This window comes from Marmota flaviventris, chromosome 1 (genome assembly GCF_047511675.1).
Source record: "Marmota flaviventris isolate mMarFla1 chromosome 1, mMarFla1.hap1, whole genome shotgun sequence".
In the NCBI taxonomy this organism is placed as follows: domain Eukaryota; kingdom Metazoa; phylum Chordata; class Mammalia; order Rodentia; family Sciuridae; genus Marmota; species Marmota flaviventris.
This window is the reverse complement of record NC_092498.1, coordinates 202,764,243-202,786,305: the sequence shown is the minus strand read 5'-3', so window position 1 is coordinate 202,786,305 and position 22,063 is coordinate 202,764,243. Positions and strand designations below refer to the sequence as shown.

The 22,063-nt window shown below is 43.3% G+C and overlaps 1 long non-coding RNA gene across 1 annotated transcript; it reads left to right on the top strand.

Moving 5' to 3' along the window:
* Positions 1-10,657: 10,657 nt before the first annotated feature.
* Positions 10,658-14,250, top strand: LOC139705162 (uncharacterized). The gene is made up of 3 exons (XR_011707017.1): positions 10,658-10,851; positions 13,791-13,868; positions 14,184-14,250. It is a non-coding gene; the product is annotated as an uncharacterized lncRNA (long non-coding RNA).
* The last annotated feature ends 7,813 nt before the right edge of the window (positions 14,251-22,063 follow it).

The window sequence follows — 22,063 nt, the reverse complement described above, 5'->3', positions numbered from 1 at the left end:
TTGATTTTTCCGCGGTGTGTGATGATTTGCTAGGAGATGCTATGATGTATACATTCTCCAAAGAATATATAAAACTGCTGCAAACCTTGGGCTCGGGGCCTCTTAGCATCACCTGTTCCTGTGTGTGCGCAGAGGACCCAGCTAGCTCGCAGTAAACACCTCTTTGCTGCTTACATCGATCTTGGGTCTCTGGTGGTCTTTTGGGGGTCCTGAATTCGAGCATAACAACATAACTTTCCTAAGCTCATATATGAATACATGACCTGTGTAACTCCTCATCATGTTCAACCACAAGAATGGGATTCTAATTGGAATGGGTTGCAGTCCATGTATGCATAATGTGCCAAAATACACCTTACTGTCATGTATATCTAAAAACAACAAGTAAAAAAAAAAAATCAGATTTCAGGATGCTATGCAAGGCACATTTTTTTAAAACAAAGACACCGAAGCAGTCCTATGCAAAAATCTGTGCTTCCAAAATGGATAAGTTATTAAACAATAATTTCATTATATCTGGATGCTTTCTCCTCAAATAGATGTAAAATCAGGATAAAACAAAAGCCCTATTCCTGCATTTGAAAAGGAATTCCTTCCGCAGAAATTGTTATTCCAGGATGTATTTATTGTACTTAATTATCTGAAACTGTCAAGTCTTGTCATCTTAACTTCTCTTACTCCAGAAAAGTTAGCAAACCAATCACCAGAACCTGGAGAGGAAGTTCTGTTTTCAGAAAAGCAGAAGGGGAAAAAAAAAATGGAAGAATGTATCTTTCTTTTTTCCTGACTTTAGGAAAAAGTAAGAAAAAGCTGACCCAGGGATCAAAAAATGTTTTTTTTTTCTCAACCATTACTCAAGAATTTGGCTCTGCCTTTTTGTAGGACTCGGCCCTAGAAATCAGATACTCTTGTGGTCCTGTCTCCGGAGCCTACTCCAAAATCAAGAAGCAAGTTATCCTTGTAGCTTCCCCCCCCTTAACTGTGTGAAGAGAGGGTGAGGTTTCTTAGAGACATTGAAACAAAGGCACCTCTGTGGACAGCAAGAGGCCTGCTGGGGTGTCAGTTTGAAGGGAAACTTTTAGCTAGAAAAGCAGTTCTTGTTCTTATCCTTAGAGAGCTGGTAAGAGAGGGAGAGAGGGTAGAGTCCCAATGCCTCTGTTCTATCTGCCCTCTCCTTACTCAGCCCCGACACCTGCCAGCATCCTGGAAAGAGCCTTGTTTAAGCTCAGAGGCCTTTATGTAAATGACACTTGAGGTTGTGAGTCATCTCTGTCTTTGAAGGGACAGCAAATAAGAGCTGAAAGAAGATGTGGTCTCTCTACACAGTCATGCACAGCAACTTCCTGCCAAAGTAAGGTGTGATACAAATTATATCCCCTCCACACCTGCTGGCTCAGCTGTTGGGGAGGACAACAGGGGTTGGCTGGGATGGTGCCTCAGCTGTATATGTCAGGGCTCTGTTTGGAGAGATTTCTTGGTGCTGGTTGGTAATAAATAAAACAATATCATTGACCTAGAAATACTGGCCCAGGCCTGAGAGTCCTTCAGTCTCTGTGTGGAAGGCTGGGTTACAGGAGAGGTTCACTTCTAAAAACAGATACAGAGAGCAACTCCAGGCCTTTGAGGATGGACTGTCAAGGCGAGGGCTGTCTAGCCCTATTCACATGGGACTGAGGGCTAGTTCAGGAAGAGCAGGCAGAAGAAGGAAACTGAGAGAGAGGAAGTGAGGTCTTCAAAAACATGAACATGGTGCATTAGAGAACTATCCACAAGCCGACATTATTATACCCAGCTAAACAACAAACACTTGAGGTGGTGAGTATGCTAATTACTCTGATTTGACCATTAAACTTTGCATAGATGTATTAAAATATCACACTCTACCCCATAAACATGTACAATTATTGTGTGTCAATTAAAAATTTTTAAAAGCTGGTGCTTGCAGATTTGGGGAAAAACTCAAAATCCTGCCAACCCTGAAAATTTTTCTCTGTAATAGGTAGGAAAGAAAGACAACAGTTTTGTTATTGAGTAGGCATTAAACCATATTATAATATTCATGAGATTACAAAGACAAAGAAAATTCCCCATTCTTTGCCAAACAGTTATCATTTCTTGCACCCATGTGCTCAAGATCAATGTGACTTATCTTCCCAGAGCACCATTGGCTGCTCACTTTCAACCCATGCTCACCTCCTCACGAGCTAGCTCATTGTCTATATCCTATACTTGCCTCTTTGACAGTGTGGAACAAGAGGTACAGGTTAAACTCTCTTGGCAACAGAGTGACAGAGGCCATTCTTCTTTGATAATCCCATTTTGAAGCCATGACTCCCAGATCCTGAAAGCATTCCATTCTGTAGAGATGGCAAGGAGCCTACTTAGCATCTCCAAATATTTACTTGCAGATCAAAGGGATTGAGAAAGAATTCACCAACTCCAGGCTCTCCACAGGAATGCTCCAAGATAAGAAAGGGGAAGGTCTCTTTCCATTTGTCCTCTGGGAAGGTCCAATTTTTTAAATGTATCCTAACAGGGATAAGGAACTGAGACACAAGTGAGGCATGGGCCCCCTTCCCCAAATTCTGTCAGAAATTTCACAGCCATTCAAATTTCCAGCAGGGGGTGTGTTAAATATTTAAATTTTTTTGTTATTAAATTTTTAAATTTTAAGATGCTGGTGGTGACCAAGGACTGACACCAGGGGGATTTCTTCACCATCTGGGAGGTAGGGCCTGGTTCAGTGTGAGGGAATGTTTTCCGGAACCTGCCAGATACAGTTTGGTGTCATCTCTGTGAACAATACCTAGAGCGTCAGGTGGGGTGACCGTGGTCCTCTGCCGAGAACCCTGTGCGTAGGAAGGGCCTGACCAGACACAAAACCCACTTTCGTCACAGCTCCTGCCTCAGGGGGTTCTCTTCTTGCTGGCTGTGTCTCCTTGGTGGGATTCCTTCTCGACACCTAGACCATCCCACCTCTGTGTGGCTTGCAGTCATTTCCAGTCGTAGAGAACTGAAGACAGCCCCAGTTGCTTTTGCAAACCACAAACACTGCCTGCAGCATCTTTACCGACCTTGAATCACTTGTCCTGGAGGGCCGCAGTGACTTGAGCAAGAAGAAGCTGTTCTAGCAAAGGCCAGCCTCCAACCCCTGCCAAGAGCAGTGAGGCCCACTCCCCTGTACTGAGGCTCAAAAAGGCACCAAGGGGAGAAAGTGATACCATAGCAGGAGGACAATTTCAAAAGCCACAGAACTGTCATTATGTCCTGGGAGTTTCCTGGCTAAGTTGTTCTCTTTCAAGGGCCAGCTGACCACCCCCCCCACTTTCTTCACAAAGCCTTCCTGCTCTACTCTCATCCCGTCTTTGTCCCCTGTCCCATGTCCCCATCTCTGGGCCTGTGTCCCCTCACTCCAAGGCATCTTCACATCCACTGACTAGCTAAACTACACCAATCCTTTAAAAACCGATTTTCTGACTTTAATAGCAAGAAATGGTCATCATAAAACAGCTTAAAAAGCACAAAGAAGAAAATCAAAATCACAAACGATGTCTGCATTTTAATTAACCCCCTTCCGTTCTTTGTGCTGTGGACTTCTATCTACTTCTTTAGAAGTAATGACCAGACTGAATGTATTGTTTTGGAATTTACAGACACTAGTATGGCAATATGTAAATCAATGGATGTGTAACTGATGTGATTCTGCAATCTGTGTATGGGGTGAAGGTGGGAGTTCATAACCCACTTGAATCAAAGTGTGGAATATGATATGTCAAGAAATTTGTAATGTTTTGAACAACCAACAATAAAAAATTAAAAAAAAAAAAAAGAAAGGAACACCAATCTGTCAAAAGCAGAACCAGAGGATTCCTGGCATCATCAAGTGGCTCCCCAAAAACAGCACAGATGAGAATAGGGTGGGGGATAGGAGGATGTGGACTGGAAGCTGAGTGGACAGATTCTGAAAAGTATTACTTAAATCATCGATTTTTAAGGAAGTAGGTTGGGGGAGGGCAGTTTCTATAGTAAAAATCCTTCCCATTAATACATCAAGGATGAAAACTATCTTACAGTAGGTATAAAGAAGAAAGGAATGTTGTATGCAACCTTTCACCCACCAATAACACAAATTAATATCATATATTTTTGCAGTTTAATTTTTTATCCATTTTGTCTCTCAATATTCTGTCAGATAGAATTTGCACTCCATATCACTAAAAATTATCTGTGAAACATCACTTTTAAGAGCTACACAGTACTGGTTAACTATGCCATAATTCACTTATTTTTAAAATTTACTTTTTGCTGAATATTTTCCCCACTTTTTCAATAATATAAATAATACATCAAAAAACAAGTTTGGGGCTGGGTTTGTAGCTCAGTGGTAGAGCGCTTGCCTAGCATGTGTGAGGCACTGAGTTCAATTCTCAGCATCACATACAAATAAATAAAATAAAGGTCCATCAACAACTAAAAAATATTTAAAGAAAAAAGTTTGTATTCTAACTATATTTTCCTAGAGTTATGCTTCTCTCTAAGCCTTCCCTTAGAAACACCCCCCAAAAATAACTGGGGTAAATTTTGTTGGAGATAAAGGGCATTCATGTTATGACAGTAGGTGCTCATGAGCTAGTAAAATGCAAATATTACAAATTATATTATATAAATTACAATATTATATAATGTGTTATATAATAACGTATGACATACTATAGCATATGACAATGTTATGTAATACAATACTAATATATCACTAGAATTTAATTTCTATCTACAAAGGAAAAGTTTGGGGATATTTGGATTATTTATTTCCCAGATTGTATATAGGGAATACCACCTTATAACCAAGAAAATAATAATCGTTTTTTAAAAGACACTTCTAATAACATTTGCCTTGTATTTTAACATGGTAGGCAATCATGTTTATTAACTCTCTCTTGTTGAAAATAATTTGTTGAAATAACAATAGAGACATACAAAAATAAAAAAAATTAATAAAAGTATTGTGTGTGGAGAGGGGGGCAAGCAGACCAAAGATGATGATGAATTTGGTAAAGAAGGAAAGTGGATGTGGTACTGGCTGAAAAAATGGATAAAGGAGGCCAATGCTTTGGGGGTGCAATACAAGTGGAAGTGACTTACCAGGGAAGGGACAGGGGGACTTCACACTAAGCCTCCCAAGCTGGCTAATGTGAAGATCCGATGAGCATAAAAAGAGTGATTGATGGAGTGCTACACCTAAATTGTTATGGAAACTGGCCGTTTGCATCCCCAATCCTATGGGCAGGAAGTGTCAGGTGTAACTCCTAGGGAAACCTGGAAAATAATCTTTATAAATAAATAAATAACAACTGGCTGGGAGGAGCCAGAGTTTATAACATTAGGTAACAGCTCAGAGTAGGACCTTCCTTGAGTTGGCCTGCCCTTCTGCCATGCTCACAGGTAGAAGCAAAGCCCATCTGTCCATGGCCCACTTCCACACAGCGAGCTGAGAGTCCACCCTCTTAATCAGAGAAGGATCCCACCTCAACCCCAGTTACCTCAATTCAACAACCTGCCTGGCATGCATGAGTAGGAAGGGGCTGCCGAAAAATACTGCTCCCACAGAAAAATAGAAGGACCAGGAGAAACAAAGAAATGAACCCGAAAGAGGCAGAGCTAAGGCAAGGAAAGAGAACTAATTCCAAACCCTACACCCTGATTATGCTCATGGAGGACCAAGATGGCAAATCCATAAAACAAAACCGGTCTTATGCCAAAAAAGAGCTGTTGGAAACCAAGAGTTTATTTGAAATCCCCAGTAAGATATATTCATATTTTAATTACTACAACAAATATAATGCAGGCAATTAAAAAGCAAAACTCAAACATAAGAAAGACTACATTAAAAAGTCAAGAAGATCTTGCAGAACACAGGGTACGCTGACCAAAAAAGTGGGTAACTGGAGAAACGTTGTATAAAGGGTCAATTCCGCTGGAACACTTATGTACCTAGAGTTTTAGAAAAGAGAACAGTAAAAATGGAGAGGAGAAAATTATCAAAGAAACAAGTGCAGAAAATCTCTCAGTATTAAAAAAAGGCAAACATTTTAGAGTGAAAGACCCCAGATCCAAAGCACGAGGAACCAGAATCAGCCATGGAAGGAAGCAACCTCATGAGATTTCAAAGCACTGATACTGAAAGGTGATCCTAAACACTTGCAGAGAGACAGCAACTGAGTAAAACCGGTTGGCATCATTATCAGTAGCACCCAAGGCTGGAAGACAAGGAAATATTTACCATCAAAGTAAGAAGAAATAATTTTGTCCTTAAAATTTGAGATCTTGCCAAACTGTCCATCCAATGTACACAAGGAAAACAACTTATTCAGACAGGCAAGAACTCAGAGATTGAACTCCCATTCATTTCTTGCTGAAAATAAAATCACTTATTGATGTACTACTTGAGAAAAAGGAAGACATAAGAACTCAAAAAGCAATTAAACCAAACGAGAAATGCAACTCAAAGAAACCCCAGTACGGATGTACAATTGCTAAGGCACAAAAATTAGAATATTTTGGAGCACTTGATAAATTATATGATTAAAGAGCTGAAAGGTATTCAGGATATTATAAAAAACAGTGTTTCTTCTATTGTCAACCAATTAAAATTCTAGAAAACAATAAATTGTGTGTGTGTGTGTGTGTGTGTGTGTGTGTGTGTGTCTGGGTATCTGAAATGGAGAGGAGTAGACCTTGGTCTTCTCAGGCCATGTTCAGTTCCAATGGTTTTTGAACCTGAATTTCTGGCAAGTGTGAGCATTGCTGTTGAGATCATGTGACTCAGGCAACACTGGCTACGAAAATGCTGGGTTCTATATTTTGTTGCTGAGCCACTGAACAAGATTTCTCCTTCAAATCTGAAGCTGGGCAGTGCTGCAAAACTTCACTGTCAAGTTCTGCTTCTTTAAGAGCATTTGCAACAGAAAACAAAATTCATACAGATTAAAGGCCCTAGACCTGACGTGCTGACAGCCAGTGAGGCACCACAGGCCCTGCTTCAGCCCTCGAAGAAACCTGCGATCCTTTGGGCTGTGGCCTCCCACAAAGGGGTGAGAAGTCTCTGTTTTGCAAGAAAAGCAGGAAGTATGTTGAAAGTTTTAACCACAGCAAAACTGCCACATCAGACTGAAAGGTGTCCTCTAAACGTGGCTATCATCACTCACCACTAAAAACCCAGATAGGAACAAATCCCACTGACTTCAGGGATAAACATCTACACACATCTTGACCAGGATAGGAGCATGTTATCCAACATGAAGTTCTGTGTACAGCTGGTTATTAACAAAATGCAAACAAAAACCTCAAACCTCACTTCTCCAAAGTAAGATAAGCTAGTGAGATCATGCATAATCATGGTATCTGACATGGGAGGGTCAAGTTTTGAAGGTGAGGGGCTGGGGATGTAGCTCAGTTGGTAGAGTACTTGTCTTGCATGCACAAGGCCCTGGGTTCAACCTCCAGCACCAAAGAAAGAAAGGAAGGAAGGAAGGAAATGAGAGAAAAAAAAAGTTTTGAAGGACAATAACTGAAAATTACCTACAAGTTGCTAGTGGAGAGTCCACAGCCTTGCTATATGAGTGTGCTCTATAAGCAACAGCAGCAGTATCAAATAGAAGATTGGAATGTGCAGACTTAAATAAACCTATCCCCAAACCTCAGCATGCTACATTTAGGCATAGAAGTGTCAGAGTGAAGTCCTGGAAACTCTGCGCACCTACCCACATCAAAAACTGAGGATTGAACTGTTTGACATTGTGCCTGAGCCTGTGTTTCTCATCCTCCAGATGAGGAAACCCACATTAACTTTGGCAGGACTGGGATTTATTGAAAGGCCAGGAGCTTAGTGTAAAGGCTTAGAGATGTTTAACAGCTCATTCAAGAGCTAGTCAAGGGCAGAACTGAAGCTTTAAACCAGATCCCCTTGAATTCCAAACTTATGCTCTTTCTTACCTGTTACTTTTAGTTTCCTCTCTAGGACGTTTTCAAGTGATTCATTTGAACAACTGAATCCAATTGGTAGCAGGTCAAGAACCATTTTTCAGAATGTCATCCTTAGGAGATGCTTCTTTGCTCACCCTTCACCCAGTCCATGTGGGTAGGTATAGGTGTGCAGCAAAAGACTCTTCCCAGAGTTTTGTACTGGAGCCCCTTAGGCAATGAAGTCTGAGTCACAGAGGAGGTGAATGTGACAGCCAACCCCAGAGACCCAGCCTAGAAATGCTTGTGTTTCAGAACAGAAGCCATGCCTTCCGGGAAGGACCATCTATTCTGTGTACCCTAAGGTTTCAAAGTGACTATACCCTCACCCCCACGACCTACATTCACTGAGTTAAACATCATCACCTACCTGAACTCTCCCAGGTCTGGAGACAGAGGGGGTTGGGGCAAAGGTGATTATAGCCAACAGGAACCTTTCTGGAAGGGACAACTAGGGTTGTTTATTAAGCTTGTGAGCTGCTGAGCAATCCCTTCTCTAGCCCCACTTTCTCAGTGACCCCACATGGGCAACACCTACTCGATCTTTAAGAATTATAATAAGAAGAACAACAATGGTTTAAACCAATGCCTCCCAAACCATCATGTGCCTATGAAGCACCTGGAGAACTTGTTAAAATAAAGATTCTGACTCAGAAGGTCTGGGGCTAGCCCTGAGATTTGGCATCTCTAACAAGCTCCTGCTATGTGCCCATGTTGCGGGTCCACTGGATAGCAAGGGAATTCTTTATTGATTCCTCACTTAGGTACAAGAAACTCATAGTCTGGCCCTCCAGACAATATGGAGATCCATAGCAGCCCCAACAACCCAAACTCTGACCTCTCTGCTCCTCCATCTTCATCATGTGTCTTCCATCCTTAAAGTGACCTTGTGGTCCAAGATGGCCCCAGAGATCCAGCCTGCCCATCCATGCTCCAAGCCAGGGGCAAGAAGAAGTGCGAGAGAGAAAAAGAATGCTTCTACCAGCCAAGGCAGCTCCTCCAAAATGTGCTTCTGGTCCTGTACCTCCTGTATCACTTAGCCACCACAAGCTCAGAGACTAAAAGAAAATGTTGAGTTTTTGTATGAAAGTACTGAGCCCAGCTTTAAAAATATATTTCTTTCCCTAAAGAAGAATGGGAAAATGGGCAGTTTGGGAGGCATTTAGGGTATCTGCCCCATCTCCCCCTCCTATTGCTTTGGGTCCATGCCACCTGCTGGAGGAAGTGACTTTGGCAGCTCCTTTTCTCCAATAACTGTTCTCAGAAGGAAGAAGCTGGACTCCAGTGTGCGTTTACTAAGAAAACCATGGAGTCAGAAAAAGAGTAAATGTAAAAAATGCTGACAGCAGGGCAAGAGGAAGAAGGAATCAGCTCAAATCAGGCAGAGAAGTGGGAAGACCAGACAGACCTTGCGCCTGCCTCTGAAAACTGAACTTGATCTTGCTTCCAAGACTTAAGAAGCCCCATCTGATACTCCAACAGGTGGGCCTTCTCCTCCGGGTCTGAGAACCTCTTTTGGTCCCTCTGGAATAGAAACCCTCTCTCCAGTGTTCTAGCAGAGGTCTTCCCAATGCTCCTTCCACCCAGAGACTGGGTGCTGCCCGTGCCTGCTTCAGATGAAACCTGCAGCCTCCATTTGGATGATGCACTGTTACCTGTCCTCTCCCACTCCTGGGTCCCTTTGTGATAGGAGGATCCTGTTGGTTGTCTCATGAATTCAAAGAATGAGATCCATGGACACAAAACAAAGGGTGGGAGCAAAGTAACAGGATTAATTAAAGTAGTAGAAAGAAAGCTGAGCTCCTGCAGGGGGAGGGGTCCTGAGGAGGGTTAGGACTGGGTGGCTATTGTCTAGGGGGTTATATGATAATGTTAGAGGGGAATTTGATGGCCTCGAAGACCATAGGCTAGAGATTTTAAAGAAGTGGGTCTTTGAGTCCAGTCACACCAGGGCACCTGGTGTTACACAGGCACCTCCTGTTCAATTAGGGTGTTGATCACAGACTACTTTGCCTCAGAGAATGGCTCAGAGTTCAGCACACACCTTCAGGCACCAATGATGTCACTGGTCATAAGAAGTCTACTCCATTTGTAAACAAGGTGTGTGGGGGGGATTGACCCTGACTGCCTAACACATTTCTCCTGCTCTCACCTTCTCTTACTTTGTGAATGGAACATCTTGGATGCTAAAACTTGCCAATTCCTTGATGCTTTAGATATTTATCTCTAATGCCTCGTGTCCGTTTTAGCTGAAACTGCCTGGCCTACAGCCCCTCTTACCTGCCCACCTGAGGAAGGTGGTTCTGAGTTGACCTTTGGACAGGGATGACCATTGATGAGACCAGGTGGATACTATAGGTTACTAGTGACCTATGACATGGCCTCATGCAAAGGGAACTGCCAAAACCAAGATCAGAGCATTAATGACGGGCTGTAGTTTGGATGTGGTTTAAGTGCATCCTTTGAAGTTTCATGTGTTAAAAACTTGGTCCCCAGTGTGATGATGTGGCAGGTGATGAAACCTTGAAGAGGTGGAGCCTGGTGGGAAATGTCACTAGGTCATGGTAGATACTGTCCTCTGAAGGAATCAGTGTAATTCTTATGGGATTCTGGTCTGTTCTTGTGAGAAGGTCATTGGAAAAGAGCAAGCTGGGTCCTTCCCATCACTCCAGCTTCCTTTACCCCCACGTGATCTCCCTGCCTCACACCCACTCTCACCATGATGTCATCCACCGTGAGGTCCTCACCGAAGCAGAGCTGATGATGCCAACATGATCCTCCAGAACTGGGAGCTAAATAAACTTATTTTCTTTATGAAGCATCCCACCTCAGGTATGTCGTTATAGTAACAGACACAGACTAAAACACTAAAGCAATCAGAGTGTCTCCCCAGAGACTTCGACAAGAAGTCACAGGGCAATATTTATTTGTCAGTAGCAGGACAAAAAGAGATGCGTGAACTGCCACTAAGATTAACGCCCCACAAATTCCTTTTGCTGGCATCCCCCACTCCTTGTGTCATTAGCCCTGTGCTTCTGATGGCTTGCCATTTTGTATCCACACATTATCAGAGAAGCACAGCTGATGTTCCTTTCTCTTCATCAAGAGAAAATGGTTTTCGACATCTCATGATGTGTGATTGGTGCTGTGAAAGGGTCTTGTTTTGATGCCTCACATGCTATTAAACTGCCCTTCCTCATTGAAACTGCCTTTCCACCCACCCCCACCCAGGGAGGAAGTGCTTGACTGTTCTCTGGTAAAGAGCATTACCAATGGGTCCAAATGTGGGCATCCACCCAAAGGAGCTCGATCATAATCAGTTGAGGTTGCTGGCTTCAAGACAATGTTAATTTGCTAAATGCAACAATGGTTCCTCCACCCTAACAATATGGCTTAAAAAAAATGTGTTCTCTTGTTTCCCATGTAAAACCCTGAGCTGGCATGGCAGCTCTATTCTGCAAAGGTGTCGGGAGCCCAGGCTCTTTCCTGTTACTCTTCCATCTATAGTGTTGGCCTCATCTGTACTTGTCCAATATGGTTCTCAGCATATCCACATTCCAGGGAGCAGAATCAGGACAGGGGAGCACAGGTCCCTCCTCTTTAAAGACACAACCTAGAAGTTGCATGGATAATCATCACTCATATCCCAGTGGCTAAAACTTGAGTAAGTGGCCACACCCAGGTGCAAAGAAAGACTGGGAAATTTTAGTCCAATTCTAGGCAGCTATGTAACTATCTAAAGAGCAGGGGTTATATTATCCTGAGAGAGTGGATGACAGGTGGGCACCTGTAAGCACCCTCTGGAATTGGGGCTGGAGAAACCAGATGATTGTCTCCTTGAGGGTAAGAGGAAACGGAGGGGGACACACAGAAGGAATCTCAGCCTTAAGGCTCCTGGGAGGCCCCAAGCTGCCTGACACCAAACACCACATAACATTGCTCTCACCTGTGGGTATTCAGGTGGTTTCCTGCTCTTAGGGGACCAGAGGCACCCAGAAGTCTCCGTTGTGCCTTCAAGACCTTCAGTCCTATTGGAGATGAGGTCTGAGAAATATTCTGATAGTAGCTTCATTCTATGCATGGAAAAACTAAATTCTACATGCTTCATCACCTGTCCACGGGTCTCTGGCCCTGATCAATCAAAAAAAAAAAAAAAAAAAAAAAAAGAAAAGAAAAGGCGCATCCGAAACTGTTGTTTGGGGCCTCTGGGTTGGTAAGATTAAAACAAATCATTGATGCAGAGTGCTGTCTAGCTTCCTCTATGTGTAAAGTGCAGAGAGAGATCATGAGGGTCCTCTGGGCCAAGACCACAAGCTCAGGATATGTCAGCCATATATATATATATATATATATACATTAGATAAGCTGAGAGCCAAGGGTCTTTCAATGGATAGAGAGAAGTCAGTTCTCAGCCCTTCATGAAGTTGTAAGGCCTCTTATATTTCACAGCCCAGTTAGCACCATGCACACTGCGGGCAGCCTCGGGGATGGGCAGGTAAAGAAAGTGAGGCCTAGGGGCTGGGGATGTGGCTCAAGCGGTAGCGCGCTCGCCTGGCATGCGCAGGGTGCTGGGTTCGATCCTCAGCACCACATAATAATAAAAAAAAAATTAAAGATGTTGTGTCCACCAAAAATTAAAAAATAAATCTTAAAAATAAGAAAGTGAGGCCCGGACCTTGAACCTGGCTGGCTCTGAGGTTATATGTTCAGCTTCAGGTTCTGAAGAGGAAATCCTTCCCAGAAGGCAGAAATAGTTTCTGAAGAATATAGTAGTGGGATATCTTGGCTGACAATGTAATTTATTGTCTAAACCAGGAACACTTTTAAGAATAAAAACCCCAAATCACTAAATAGACCTTAAATGATTTGCAATTGTATATGAGGCAGTGAGGTGTGGGCACCCTGCTAACCCTAAGAGTGGGTGGGCATCTGCCACGTCTGCTAGTCACAAGACTGAGGTGGAACATGGAGGGTTTCTGTTTTGGCCTAGATCGTTCTCAGGTCAAGGTTTGACAGGTTGGACAGCAGCAGGAGGGCAGGTGGATGATTGCAACACAGGGCTCCAACAAGGAGTGAAAGTTTAGTCCCGTACAGCAACTATAGATTGTTGATGGTGAACAAATTCATCAAAAACTCAACTCAAACCAGCTTAAGCAAACTATGAAAATCTATGGGCTGTACAACCAAACCACACAGAGTTCCAAGACTCAGTTGGACATGGGGAAACCTGGATTTAGAGATTCCAATATCATCAGGACTTCCTCTCTTTCCACCTTCGTCTTAGTCAGCTTGGGGCTGCTGTAATCAATGACCATTGAATGGGTGGCTTGAACAACTGCTCTGGAGACTGGGAAGTCCATGATTAAAAGGTGGACAGATTCAGTTCTTTGATAATGGTCCTCTTCCAGGCTTAAAGATGTTCATCATCTAATTATTGTTCCAATGAAAAATTTTTCGTGTGTGTACTCGGGGAGGAAGATAGCTCCAGAGTGTCTCTTCTTCTTCTTAAAGGACACCAATTGTCAGGAGCTGCCCTGGATGTAGATTCTTTTAATTTCTGATGCACCAGGGTTCTGAACAATTATTGCATTCAATCTGGCACTATTGCCAGGTCACAGTAACTTGGGCGTTAACCCAGCTCAAGGCGTGGCTCTGGGAGTAGGTGTCACCCCATGGGATTGAGTTACATTCACCTGTTCCTTTGTAATCCTACCACTTTGCCCTTTCTGGGACAGAATGTTCCATGGAAACTCCCCTTGTGTGTCCCCTAGGTAAGAATAAAGAATTCCAGTGGCTCTCTCTCTTTCCACGGACTCTTAAGGTTCGAAAGCCATACAGATTTTGAAAAGGTACTTCTGTGTGTTTGTGTGCTTTCTTTGTCGTTTTCTTAAATTATTGGAATAGTCAGATTTTGTGAACCCAGCATTAGATCGCCAGCTAGAATAGATGGCGATAACCAATCCCATCAGGTAGGCTCTATGCTTATGACCTTATCAAAAAACCTTATTACCTCCCAAAGGCCCTCACCCTTCATAGACCTTTACAATGATGATTAGGACTTCAACATAGAAATTTGGGTGGGGAACCCAAACATTCTATCCTGAATCTATGTCTCTGACTCTCTACATATTGGATTCATTCTCTTTATTTGGTATCCCCGCAAGCTCAAAAGCATACTTACAGGAAGCTCTGGACCTGAATTCCACAGAGGAGGGAACACCTTCACCAAGGTGAGTAAAGATGGCCACCTAAGAGATGGCCCCCAGTTAGTTTTTGGCCCATTTTACTACACTGACCAGTCACTTTGGCCAAAGGAATGAGGCTACTATGTTTTGTCCAGTAAGTCACATGCTCATCTCTTGGCCATGCAGATGGTAGGAGTGAGGAAGAAGCAGCTTCTCCCCCAACATGGGGAGAGTTGTTACAGGAGAGTCTAATAACAAGAGCATTTTGCAAAAGGAGCTGGAAATGGAAAGGTTGAAGCGGGCCCTGTGCTGAGCTACAGGTAGTGGAACTGCCAGAGATACCCTTGGGACACCTGGAAGTGCCTAGAAATAAATTCAGGAGATTTATTGTGCAAGGGGCTGCAAACCGTGGAACAATATCTTATAAGCCACAGAAATGCTGTTATTACTATGAATGCAAAGCCTGGAGTGCCCTGGTACTATGATATCTGTAATTTACTTTAAAATATTTCAGCACCAAAAGCATAATCCAAATTTAGCCATGTCCCTTTTATCCACACTCTGGAGAAAGCCTGGATTCAGGTCTCTCTAGGGATGGTAATTAGAATATAACCAGAGGCCATACCCCGGGGGAATTCCACCAGTGCTTCAGCTGGCTCTCCCTCTGATCAATGCCAGATGTTTTGTTCACTAGTATAATTAATGTAAAGATGGGAGGGGCATTGAGGAGGCATGGAGAAACTTCATACAGGAGTGGAATATTAGAATCAAGTGAGCTTTTCCTTCCTCCCCCTTAGGAATGCTGTCTGTGGCCTGTGTTCAGCTTATGATGTGGGAGAATGGGAGTCAACCCGAGTCTCCTTGGATGGGTCACTAATCCCTCTCCTACCATACCGTTGCATTGGTCTCAAGTAAATCTTCCATGCAAGAGCTTGTCAGAGTCCCTAAAGATCAGAATCTGTTAGGGCATTTGCCAGTAAATGGATGGAACTGGAGACTGTCATGCTAAGTGAAGTAAGCCAATCCCAAAAAAACAAACTACGAATGTTCATGCAGATGTATATTCAGATGCTACTTCACAATAAAAATGGGGAGGGAAGAACAGAAGTTGATTGGATCAGACAAAGGGAAGTGAAGGGAAGGGAGAAGAGATGGGAATGGGAAAGACAGTAGAATAAATCACATAATTTTCTTATGTTCATATATGAATACATGACATCATGTTCAACCTCAAGAATGGGATCCTAATTAGAATAAGTTATACTTTATTTATGTACAATCTGTCAAAAATACACTCTACTGTCATGTATATATAAAAGGAACAAATAAAAAATTTGAAAATTAAATTTAAAAGATCAGAGTCTGCACTTCCCCAAGCCCATAGCAGGTTGATTGGTATCTGCTTGCTCATAAATGTCTATTTTAAGAAAAGAATTCAGTCTGAGACTTGCTTTTAAGTTAAGCTGGAGTAAAGCTCAAGGAGTAGCTGGCCCTGAACTCCTGTAGTTCATGGTAGCTGCTGTATTAACCAAAAAGAACCACAGAGGACCAACTTGGGAAGTAAGGGGTACCCTGGAAAGCCCAAGAGGCCCATCAATTTTCATCAGAAAGATCTATCATCTACCAGGTCTCAGGGTTCCCATCACTGGGCTGGAGTCTGAGGCAGAGAGCCAACCCAAAGAGATGGAGGAATGATTTTAGGTACAAGGTAGGGCCCACTCACGGAGAGACTGGAGAATAATCAGGATTCCACGAGTGGAAGAGAGGAGAACCAGGAAATGAGGTAAAAACATAGGAGCCAGAACTGGAGCATGAAATTGGAGCCAGAGTACACAAGGGCGTGGATGTGAGTCTCACACTTGGACTGGAACCAATCAGGATGGAGCTTGAGAATGGTGTTGTTGGCTGTGGCAATGAGAAGGCTTGCAGCCTGGGACTGGGAAGCAGGCCAGGCCTGATGGCCCTCCCACCATCAGCAACACCAGGAACCACTATGAGGAAATGCTGAGAGATGGGAACTCGTGAGGGCCCGGCTCTTCCTCAAGAATCTGGAGCCACTGCCTTTTCCTTGCAACGACGGGCATTGCAAGATAACGATGAGGCGAAGACTCTGGGAAAACATCTCTGTAGCTGCTGGCATGAGACTTTCTTGGAGGAGAAAGAGTCTTTGAGAAGTCCTCTTCTCAAATGGCGGAAGGGAGCTTCCAGCCTGGACTTGGGACTCCTCGGAGTCTCCATAGAGAGAGGGAGCTTTTCTGTGGAACAAAAGAGGAAGGAGAAGGTAGGCTGGTGTTAGGGTAAAAGGCCAAAGAGAAAGAGACTCTGCCATAGCCCGGGAAGATTTCAAGGAGGTTTGCAGGACTCAGATAGGTGAAGTTAGTTTTCCTAGGTCTTCTTAATGAAATCTTTAGCAAACTTTCTCTGTCCTTTCACTTATGTGCACTTCCTGCCCAGGTGTTGGACCACCTAAGCCAACTTGGTCATGTGAAACCCTGAAGTTCCTTTTGGTTAATTTCAGAGGTCCCCATTAGTTCAAAGAGTTGAAGTTCATCTACCGTGTAACCTCACTCCTGCTTACCCCAAGAGTAAGTCTCAGAATAAATTCTGTCCTCAATACAGAGACTTGTTAGCAAGCAGGCAATACTTCCAAATGCAAGGGAATTGTTTAGGGTCATAAAGAGACAGTGAGGATGAAAACAGAGACCTCAAGCAAAAATGTGCACATATTTTAGTGGGAAATGACATAAACTGATGTTCTAGTATATTTATTTATCCACACTTGTTGCTTCATTCAGAAATTCAGTGCAGGCAAGGATTACTAGTTTTGATTTCAAAATCCTCTAGTGACCTTGTTCCCCAAAAGTAGGGGAGACAGAAGATAAATTGTGAACTGTGATTGCATACAAAGGAACCTTGTGTACTGGGAAACAGGAACGGTGATTCTTTATTCTGTGAAAGTGTAAGCTTTGCAGGTAAAGATGTGAGGGGTTATAGCTCCCAAACCAAGCATTTTCCCCAAGATGTCTAGGGAACTCTGCACCAAGACTCCCTCTTGAAGATGCAAAGGGAAATGTGAGGGCCAACCTTCATCTGTCTATTGCAAAAGCAGGGGGGAAGTCCAGTCCAGCAGGCAGGACATGCTGTCTGGAATCCCCAGAGCACAACAGCACCAAACCCAGCTGAGCATCCAGCACTGGGTTCCAGCCAGCCATGCACTGATGAAAAGGCAGAATTCAGATCTCAAAAAGAGGGTCCTGGAAGCAACACTCCCCAAACCCAGGAAGATGAATGGTGAGTGAGAGGGCACCTCAGACAAAAAGCGTGTTAGGGCTGTAGCCGCTGCAGTGACAGTGTGGAAGCAGAGCAAATTTCAGCCCTAAGCCACAACTGAGAATGACAGGAATAATAAGAGTGAGCTCTGGAGAGAATAAGCCACCCTGTAGTAGAAATAATAAGAGGAAATCTGCCACAGTCTGGCTGCAGCAAAATAACCGGGGGGGGGGGGGGGGTGACGAACAACTTGTGTAGACTGATACAGCAGGAGTGGGAGCCGTTTATTTTAGGATAACAGAGGTATTTATACATCCCACACAGCTTATCTTAATTAGCATAAACTAGATACATCAGTCAACCAATAAGAAATCCCCACACTTAATGGCTCGCTGGCGTTACTTCAAAAACCACTCCCTCTGGCATTTTGCCAGGCGCCATCCAGACTTGTTTACAGACTCTAACAGAAATCCAAGTTACAAACCAGGCACAAGTCAAGAGCACACGTGTAATGCCTGTTGCTTGGGTCTGGGGTGTTTAATGAATCTCCTTAAATGCTCCTTCCCAAGGCCAGGATGAATCCCAGAAACAGGAGTATTTTAATTTGGATGCTTTCAGACAAGTAACAGGAAACGGAACTCAAGAGTGGTTGAAATAATAATAAGACCATAGAATCACAAAATGGAAGGTTGAGCAGAGAAAAAAAAAAACATGGATGACCTCATCCAGTTGCCCCAACTCTGTTTTGCAAGTGACTATCTTGAGATGGATCCCTCGGGGATGATCGTTTCAACTGCAGGCTGGTAACAAACTGGCTCTTGCCACATTGATCTGGGGTGTGAATAGGACAACATGGCCACTGAGTCTCAAAGGAATATGTCTGTATGTAATATGTCCATTATACTCATAAGAAATTGAGCCTCAGACACATAGAGCAAACAGCCCAAAGTTGCACAACCAGAGCTTCAGAGGAATTGGGAAGAAAGCCATCATCTTGTGACTGCTGTCCACACTAGTGCAAGGTGTCTCACAGACTTGTTACCAGGCAGTTCTCTTGATTTGGTTCCAGAAGAGGAAGAGCTGAGGTTGTAGACACAGTGCAGTGATTGTCCAAGCAACACTGGCCATGCACCTGCTCCTCTGACTGGGACTCCAGGGTCAGGGAGGATGGCAGAGACTCTTTTCTGCCACTTTTTTGGGCCCTCTGTGATGCAAAGAAACAAGCCAGCAACCGGAAGCTCTTCCTTCCTGGACATATCCACACATGCACTGTGTCCTGGGCCTCCACTTGTGCCCCATAGAGAAAGACCACAGACCACAAGGCTGCAGCTCCCCAGGCTGGGGCAGAGAAGGGTCATTGGGCAAGGGCTTGTGCTTAGGATCTCTGAAGGCAACTCAGCCTCTGGCCTTGCTTGCAGCTCCCCAACTGCTGATTCATGGGCCACTTTAGAGAAGTTGCTCCATTCTCTGAAGGGAGCTTTCAGTGCCCATGTGAGTCACTGGTCATGCGAAAGGCACTCACCTCTGCACAGACAGTGCTTGGGCTGTATTTCTCAGTTGTGAGCTGAGTGTGGTGGTCATGGGGTCAGCAAGTGACAAGTCCAGCTGGTTGGTTCCTCATTCTTCCAGCTGGATGGGATTTATTTATTCACAGTCAAGAGTTACTATGTCCCTGGGCAGGACTAGGACCAGTCAAGCCAAAAGGGGAGTTTCAGACAAGAGGGTAAGAAGGGCTGAGTGTCACTGCTTATCTTCCGGGTCTCTAGTTAGGAGATACTTGAGATGACAAAACTTTCTCATTAAGGACCTAAAATTCCCCCACAGAATAGCTCGTGCCTACATTTTCATTTGTACAGAGAAGCATTGTGTGTTTGAGGGCACAAGTGGCTCAGTCCACCCAGAGATCGAGGGAAAAGCATGTGAGAGAAGTCATGAAATTGTTTGCTCTTCACCTTCCTGCACTGTGTGGGTTTGGTGACATCAATTTCTCCGAAATAGAAGAGGAATAGAGGAGGAAAAACGGGATTAAGACACCTTGGTTCAAATCTAAAGTCCAGATTTCATCACTTAGACAACCCCACACAAGTTAGTGATCAATCCTGAACTCAGTTTTCTTGTGATTAAAGTCAAATTAATGGATTTCAAACTGGATTCCTTGAAACCCTAGAGCTCTTTAGAACTGCCTTGGGTTTGCCCATTGAGAAGAGCTAGACCATAAAAAAATAAAGTGAATCACAGATGCAATTTTAGGGTTTTTTGTTTTGTTTTGTTTTTTGTTTTTTAGGTAGCTACATTGTTTAAAAAAACTAAAAATAAATAGATAAAATGAATTTAGTGACATCTTTAATATGTCTAAAATATTATCATTTCAACATGTAATCAATCTATGACATGTACTAATAAAGTATTTTACATTTATTGCCTAAATCTTCAATATATGGTCTGCAATTTCTACAGAACTACATCTCAATTGGAACAGCCACGTTTTCAGGGTTCAGTAGCCCCATTGTACTTAACCTGTGTAGCAGGAAGGCATTGAATCTTTGAGAAGACCTCCCCCTGGTGGACTAAACAAGAAAATACTTAGGGAACGAAGATTTTTTTTTCCTTGCCACATTTTTTATTGGTGCATTAGAGCTGTACATACTGGTGGGATTTGTTGTTACATGTTCATACATGCACATAACATAACAATATAATTTGGCCCATATGGGAGTGAAGGATTTGAATAAGCAACTCTCTGGAAAGCACAGAGAACCATTGTGTGTTTGAGGGCACCAGTGGCTCAGTCCACCCAGAGAGCGAGGGAAAAGAATGTGAGAGAAGTCATGAAATTGTTTGCTCTTCTCCTGCACCGTGTGGTTTTGGTGACACCAATTTCTCTGAAAATGTCTCTCAATTGTGAACTATTGCACCAGTGAAGTTCATTATTGCTGAGGCTAGTATGACCTGGGGCATAAGATAAGGGTTAAACATCACATAGTAGCTTGAGGCAAAAGCTAGAGAGCCCAGTGGTCCAGGTTAGAGTCCCAGCTCTGCCACATAAATATGTATAGATAAGCTGACACCATTTCTACCTCTACCCAATGGGTATATCCAAATATGGACATCAAAGAGCTCTTCCCATCCCTCTATGCTCACACCTGGTTGGTTCCTCATTCTTCCAGCTGGATGGGATTTATTTATTCATAGTCAAGAGTTACTATGTCCCCTGGGCAGGACTAGGACCAGTCAAGCCAAAAGAATATGGAGTCTATTCTCCTTCACACTGAATCTGGGATGATCTAACCAGTGGAATATGCTGGGAGTGACACTCCTCTAGTTCCAGGCTCAGCCTCTAGGAAGCCACTATGGGCCCTAGGAAGCCAGCTGCCATGCCGTGAAGAAGTCTGGACCCCTCTTTTTCTGAAGGACGAAAAACTGCATGCAGCAAAAAAAAAAAGGCTCCGTGGAGGAGACCGAGGTACCAGACATGACTGAGTCCTCCTTGGACCTTCCAGCCACTGGGTGGACGCAGCCAAGCGAGAAGCAACAGAACTGCCTAGCTGATCCTCACCTGAATTTCTAGACCAAAGAATCGTGAGAAAAAATAAAATGTTATCAATTTAAGCCACTAAATTTGGAGTGGCTCGTTAGATAGTAATAGATACCGAAACAAATGTGTTATTCACAGTGCCTATCTCATAGAGCTGTGTGAAGATCAAATGAGATAAGGTGTGTGCACCCAGTACCTGTGATGGAGTAAACACTCAATTCATTGTAAATATTATTGAAAGAGTAGTAATATGAGTACGGTCCATAATCATTGTTTTCTCTTTGATTTTAGGGCATGACTAATTAATACAAACTAGAGTCACCTAAGAAAACCTCAAAAATGAAAAGCTGTTTCTTTGAGTGCTCATTTGATTCCAATGAGATCATCATCAGAAGTATGGGCACTGAAAACAGGTGGCACATGTGGCCATCCGAGCCTCAGGAATGTGCTCCTCAAACAATTCATTTCAAAATTACTATTCCAATGACAACAATTTCAAGATTCTCCCAGAGAATTTGAGATTTCAGAGATACAATCCCAATTTGAGAAACTCTACCAGGCATTTCTTTTTTTAAAAAATTATTTTATTTGTTCTAATTCTTTACACATGACAATAGAATGCATTTTGACACATCATACATAAATGGAGCATAACTTCTCATTCTTCTGGTTGTACATGATGTAGAGTTACCCAAGTCGTGTAATCCTATATGCAGATAGGATAATAATGTCAGATTCATACTACTACCATTCCTACCACTTACCCTCTCCTTTCCCTTCACTCCCTTCTGTCTAATCCAAATCTACACTGTATTACTTTCCACCATGCGACCAGCGCACTGGTTTCATTAAAGAGGTTCTTGGCATAAAAGTTAGCTAGTGAGATCAAAATAAACACACAGACTCAGTTACCTTTTTCTATGACCAGGTCCGAGACGGCTCTCACCTCTCTGGCTCACACCTCGAGCCACCAGGTAGGGCAGCAAGGATTACTCAGGGCTAGCAGGAGAGAGAGAGCGAGCACGCCAGGGAGTGGCCTTTTATTGGGGAACAA